General features: G+C 37.3%; 1 protein-coding gene across 1 annotated transcript in view; it reads left to right on the forward strand.

Annotated features, from left to right (window-relative positions):
• The window catches only part of LOC122751068 (T-cell receptor-associated transmembrane adapter 1), a 62301-nt gene that overhangs the window by 18470 nt on the left and 36801 nt on the right, over window positions 1–7030 (forward strand). The gene's annotated exons all lie outside the window — the stretch shown is intronic.

A 7030-nucleotide genomic window follows, 5' to 3' on the forward strand; every position in this document is an offset into this window, starting at 1 on the left:
AGGCTCAGATCTATGCCTTAGAAGGATTGTTTTGGCAACTCTATGAACTATGGGTTAGAGAAGGAAGAATGTGGAGGGAGAGAAATAAATCAGGAGACTATTATGATAGTCCAGGCAAGTGATGGCAGAAGCTTGAACTAGGGTGGCCCTATGAGTTAGATGCCCGAAGGAAATGGGGAGGTAGAATTGATGGTGGTCACTCTCATCTGTAGAAACCCAATCAGTATGCAAAGAAATGGGGTTTTGTTATTTCCTTTCTGAGGATTGTCTTAATGCAAGCTTAGAATTCTTAAAAAGTTCTTAAATCTAAAATCTTGCCTGATTAGCTGACCAGAAACTGTAGTTTTTGGTCTTATCCCTGGGTAATAGGCAGAAAAAATAGACCCAGGATATTCAATCTCAGGGTAGCCCCAATCCAAAGTCTCATCTGAAAGATTTTTTAATTCTAGAATGGCCTTGGATATTCTGATAGACTGTATATAGGGAGGATCAAGAAACCAAATGATTGGGGGCAGCTAGGTGGCACAGTGGATAAAGCACCAGCCCTGGATTCAGGAGGACCTGAGTTCAAATCTAACCTCAGACACTTGACACTTACTAGCTGTGTGACCCTAGGCAAGTCACTTAACCCTCATTGCCTTGCAAAAAAAAAAAAGAAAGAAAGAAACCAAATGATTAGCTTGCGTCCATTTAATCATACTCAGGAATGGGGGACAGTGCAAGATTCAACTCTTGGTGGGTTCCTCAAGAACCAACCTGATTTTCAGTGCTTCTCTAGATTGGGAACAAATCTAAAATGGAATTAAATGATCTGGAATCACTCTGGAACAGATACCACTACTGTAATTCATCTAGGATCCAGGAGTATAGAGAAGAGGTATTAATGGCTATTGGCTAACTGTTTGATGGATATAGCAGGATGAGCATCATTCAGCAGGGTATACTTTCGTTGAGATCCTTACCTGTCCTGGCTTTTGATCCTGGAATGTCATATTCTAAAACCTGGCAGCCGGTGGCAGGAGCTGTTAGGAAGGAATAGAAGACAGAAGGGAGAAAAGGGAGAAAAATTCCACCCTCTTAGTGGAAATTTATTTTCTTATTAATGTATACAAATGACCCTAGGTTTAGTTAATACATATCACACATATATACCTCTGATGCCTATGTTCCTTTAGAGCAGAAGTTTTTAACTTGGGATTCATCAACTTGTTTTTTTTTAAGTTTCTTGTTAATTATATTTTAATATAATTGGTTTTCCTTGTTGTCCTATTTTTTTTTTATTTTTATGCATTTTATTTTATAGATTTAAAAATACTGTTTTGAGGAGAGGTTCAAAGGTTTCACCAAACTATCAAAGGGGTCCATGACACATACAAAAATGGTTAAGAACCCCTACTTTATGTATTCCTTTTAGGAAGGTATAGACTAGAAGTTTACAGGAACTTTACTAAAAAAAAATTTCCTTATTTTGTTGCCTGGAATACATTTGGTTCTATTTGGGGATTTTCCATTCTGTTCTACTTGTCTAGTTGTTGTTGTTTTTTTGCAGGGTAATGAGGGTTAAGTGACTTGCCCAGGGTCACACAGCTAGTAAGTGTCAAGTGTCTGAAGCCAGCTTTAAACTCAGGTCCTCCTGAATTCAGGGCTGGTGCTTTATCCACTGAGCCACCTAGCTGCCCCTTGTCTAGTTGTTTTAACTGAGTAACAGACAATTTTACTGATAACTACTTTAAAATATTATAGAGCAAATCCAACTTCATGTGTTGCCCCAACTTCCATCAAATAAAGCCTTGATATTATTTCTTAAGTGTTTTTAGATCAACTCCTTTGTGTTTTTTCTAGTTCTATAAATAAACCTGTCAGTTTTATTACCATTGCCTAAGAAGTTAATGTTTGGAAGACACAATTTTGTGGGTAGTGAGGTGGTGTAGTGGATAGAGTGCTGGGCCTGAAGTCAGGAAAACTCATCTTCTTGAGTTCAAATCTGGCCTCAGGCATTTACTAGCTGTGTGACAATGGGCAAGTCACTGAACCCTGTTTGTCTCAGTTTTCTCATCTTTAAAATGAGCTGGAGGAGGAAATGGCAAACCGTTCCAGTATTTTTGCCAAAAACAAAACCAAAAAACAAAACAACCACCCCAAAAACCCCCAAAACAGCATCACAAAGATTGGGACACAATTGAAACAACTGAACGATAACAACAAAGGACAACTTTAAAGGTGGCATGGCTTTTTGAAAATCAAAACCATTTTGTGCTTAGAGTTTTGGAAAAAAACTGGGAATAAAAATTTGACTTCACCACAGAATAATCCTGTGACCTTAACCCTCATATTTTTGTTTTTTATTATAGGGATAAAAATAGCTTTTTCTTATTTTACCTTAAGATTTTCAGCATACTCCTGGGGAGGATCAGGGTTTTGAACTGAACTGATGACAATAGCAACAACAACAATTCATATTTATATAGTCTTCTCTGTTTTGCAAAGTTAACTATGTACATTATCTCACAATCCTTAGAACTAAGGAAGATACTGCTCACATTTTACACACAAGGAAACTGAGCTGTAAGTGAGTAGTCAGATATTATATTTCTTTATACCAGTATACCAATAGTCTTATCCCCCATTTGTGTTTTTATTACCTTTAATGGTACAGATTCCCTTCCATGTTCTTCCATGGATCCCATAAAACATCTACCCAAGGTGACTTTGTCCCACTTTCAGGAGTTTTAATGTTTTCATTCATACCAATGAGGCAAACATGACCTAATGGATACAAAACTGGTCTTGGAGTCAGGAAGGACAAGATGCAAGTCTTGGCTTTTAGCACATACTATGTGACTCTGAGAAAGTCACCAGTTGCAGCACAGATGCTAAACTCCATTGATAGAGGGAGTTCTTCTTCTTTTTTTTAAGCAACAAATGTTTATTTTATTTTCCAGTTACATGTAAGGATACTTTTCAACATTCATTTTCATAAGAGTTAGAGTTCCAAATTTTTCTCCCTCCCTCCCTCCCTTTCCACCCCCCTCCACAAGATCGCAGCCAGGTTATATATGTACAATCCACAAGTGTTCTTTTTATCAATTCTTTCTATGGGGGTGCATAGTAAGCTTCGTCATTAGTTCCTTGGGATTGTCTTGGATCATTGCACTGCTGAGAGTAGTTAAGTCACTCACAATTGCTCATTGAACAATACTGCTGTCACTATGCACAATGTCCTCCCAGTTCTGCTCACTTCACTATACATCGATGTTCATTAGTCTTTCCAGGTTTTTCTGGGATCATCCTGTTTGTCATTTCCTGTAGCACAAGACCATTCCACTACAATCATATAGCAGTTTTTTCCATCATTCCTCAATTGATGGACATTCCCTTGATTCTCAATTCTTAGCCTCCACCAAGAGTTGCTATAAATATTTTTTGTACAATTTTCCCCCTTTTCTCTTTTTCATGATTACTATTGTTAACTGTTTCCCTTCCATCCTATTCCCTTCCCCATGATATTTATTCTATTATCCATCTTCTTTCATCCTATCACTTTTCAAAAGGGATTTGCTTCTGTCTGTTCCCTCCCCAACTCTGTCCTTCCTTCTTTTGCCCCTCTCTCTTTATCCCTTTCCCCTCCTATTTTCCTGCAGGGTGATAGAGATTACTCCACCCAATTGAGTGTGTCCATTATTCCCTCCTTGAGCCAATTCTAATGAGACTGAGGTCTTTGAGCCAATTCTGATGAGTGTTAGGCTCATTTACTGCCCAGATTAAATAGATTACTCCACCCAGTTGGGTGTGTCTGTTAGTCCCTCCTTGAGGAAGCTCTGATGAGTTTAAGGTCTTTGAGCCTTTTCTGATGAGTGTAAAATTCATTTACTGTCTTGCTCCTCTTCCATCTCTTCCACAGCTCGATAAGCCTTTTCCTGTTTCTTTCATGTAGTATTTCACCTCTGCCCTTCCCCCTCCCCCAGTGAATTCCCTTCACCTGGTAGAGGGAGTTCTTATACCAATGGAACGACAGACCTTGTTGGATTGAAAAACAATTAGTACCAGAACAATTTTCAGCTCCCATTATCCCCCTACTGTTAATGCATGACCAGTACCTCTCCTTTTCTGGTTATATATCTCCTTAAAGATGCCTTAATGCTAACTTAAAGTGCTTTTTTAAAAAATTATGTATTTTTTGACACAACAGACAATTACCACCAGAATTTGAGAACTTTTTCTTTGAGTCTCCAGCACTTAGTACAGTGACTATCATAGTAATAATTGCTTGTTCCTCCTCTGAAACTCTATAACCTGAGAACAGTTAAGTCAAATTACCAAATAATGAGATTTCAGCTAATAGAACATGTCATGTCCTACTGTTGTAGTTTATCCATTGTTATCAGAAAGTATGCGTTCTTTAATTTTGATAATGTGGTACCAACTTTTCCCATTCTATTTGACTTGAGTTTTGTTGTTTGTTTTTTTACATTTCTTATTTTTCTAACCATTCATGTTGATTAGAGTTCATTTCACAATAATTTGTATTATTGCTGGCCTCTTGTGCATGTTCGATTCTACAACTCGTCTGTTTGATCTGTATTCCTATTTGTATGCATAACTAGATAGTTTTTTATAGTTAGTGATATATATGCATATATGCATACACATATATGTATATATGTGTGTGTACGTGCATTTGGCCTCTCACAGGTAAGCCCCTAAAAAGCCAAGTAGAAGATATTTTGTGAGTATGAACCTTTTCAAAATCATAGTTTATGAACCTTTATCAATATGTTTCCTTTATTGTACCAATCAGAGGACAGTGTACCTCAAAATCAATTACTTAATTATTTTCATCAAACACAAGCCATGCAGAAAAAAAGGGATAACAAAAATTTTCCCCCATTGATACAGTGGCATATTCTTTCATAATTTATCACAATATGAGTATAGAAAATATGTGAATAGTAAAGAAACATGGGGTAAATGATCCTTCTTCCCTATGGATGAGGGGGTAGATGGTGCCTTCCAACTCTAGCTTATGGCACCAGGGGCTATTTATAGAGGGGTATATACATAGAGAACATGGAACATCTGGGGGAGGGACATTTATATAGGCCCAGAGGTGTCAAACTCATTGCCGAGTGGGGCTCACAGCAGACTAAAACTTAATTGGGAAATGTTTATAAAAATAAATAAAAATAGGGACAGCTAGGTGGTGCAGTGGATAAAGCACTGGCCTTGGATTCAGGAGGACCTGAGTTCAAATCTGGTCTCAGACACTTGACACTTACTAGCTGTGTGACCCTGGGCAAGTTACTTAACCCTCATTGCCCCAAAAAACCCCAAACAAAACAAAACAAAATAAAAATACTATATAACATTAATAATGTTAAATTGTGGTTTTCTAGGGCAATATGCCATCCCTTGGGATCTGTTTTTATTTGAGTTTGATACCACTGTAGGGAAACTCTATAGCAGGAGAATGTGCAAAGCTGGGGCAACCCATGCCTCCAGTTCTGCAGAGCTGTTATTGTTCTCTGCCACCACCATGCTGTTATTAGGCAGCTGTTCTCTGCTAACTTCCCACACTGACATGTCAGCACCTTCTCTATGCCTCCATCTGGTGATCATTGGGTGTGATGTGGCTTCTTCACTGATCTGATGCTGCTCCTTTTATCTATGATGTGGCTTCTTTAGGTGCTGATGCTCTTCTTTGCTAATCTTCAGTTGTAGTGCCCTTCGTGTGTGTGTGTGTGTGTGTGTGTGTGTGTGTGTGTGTGTGTGTGTGTGTGAGAGAGGATGTGTGTGTGTGTATGTGTGTGTGATTAGAGTTCTTTATTGTTTGATGGTCTTTTTTGAGCTTATTTTGTGATGAAGTCCTCATTAAGATAACTAGAGAGGCGCTAAGCCATTTTACGTCTCTTCTGGATTTCTTTGATTTTATTGGAGCTGCCAATATATGAGTTTAGTGCTTATTTGACTTGGTGAAAAAATTCCTTTTAAATTTCATCATTTTGGATTTTGCTTAATGTTATAGTGTATTGTACCCTTTTTGAATCCTAATTCTGTCATCCAGTGTGTTAGATATTCTTTCAAGATTTGTATTTTATATGCAACTCTATGTCATGAACAAGTTAGGAGAGGAAGAAGAAGGAGGAGAAGGAGAAGGAAAAGGAGAAGAAGCAGGAGGAAGAGAAAGAGGAAGAGGAGGAAAATGAAATATATAAAGAAGAATAACGAAGAAAGAGTGTGGAGTACAATTAAGATGCTCGAACCCTGAATTATTTAAAGTAATTGAAAATTTTAAAAAATGAAATGAAAAACAGCAATGAATTTAAAACAAATAATGTTTTTTAAAGAAATTTAATCAGTGTAAACTGATCACCACAACAAGGAGATCAAAGGAGCCCAAAAAAGTGACTTGGTCAGTAGTCATCTGACTTATTTGCCAAAGGAAGGATAGATGGATGCCAAAGGCAACACTGTGTTAGACTATAACCTTGTTTGTAAACATTCTTTTTCTTCAAATTAGGTATTTTTTTCTTGGTGATTCATTGATACTTACACTTATATTTGATCTTTTTTATGATAAGTATGATAAAATAATCTATTTATAACTTTACAGTAGTTATATTATTATAGGGGTTATCACATTTTTAGGCTGATATAACACACCAAATTAGTATTTGTTGAGCCACATGTTCCTGTGTGCATAACTTCAGAATGTGGATGTCTCACAGAAAAGAACCAGCGCTGGATGAAGAACCTTGTCTCCTGAGAGCAGATCATTCTTTCATTTCCCCCAATAGCTGATTATGAGCAGTACCACTTCTTAAAGCAGAGAGAAATAGTGGAAGATAAACCCTGTCTGAACAATACATGGCAAAATAGCAAACTAAGCAAAATCATCTTAAGGTCATTCAAAGATAAAAAAGGTAGGAAGCCTACAAACAGAAGAAAAGTGGGCAAGATTTTCAAGTCATTTTAAGAAACTGATTATTTCATCAAAGATAGTGGAACCACTACATTTGGTTCCCAGCATAAT

The sequence above is a fragment of the Dromiciops gliroides genome, chromosome 3, assembly GCF_019393635.1.
Source record: "Dromiciops gliroides isolate mDroGli1 chromosome 3, mDroGli1.pri, whole genome shotgun sequence".
NCBI lineage: Eukaryota > Metazoa > Chordata > Mammalia > Microbiotheria > Microbiotheriidae > Dromiciops > Dromiciops gliroides.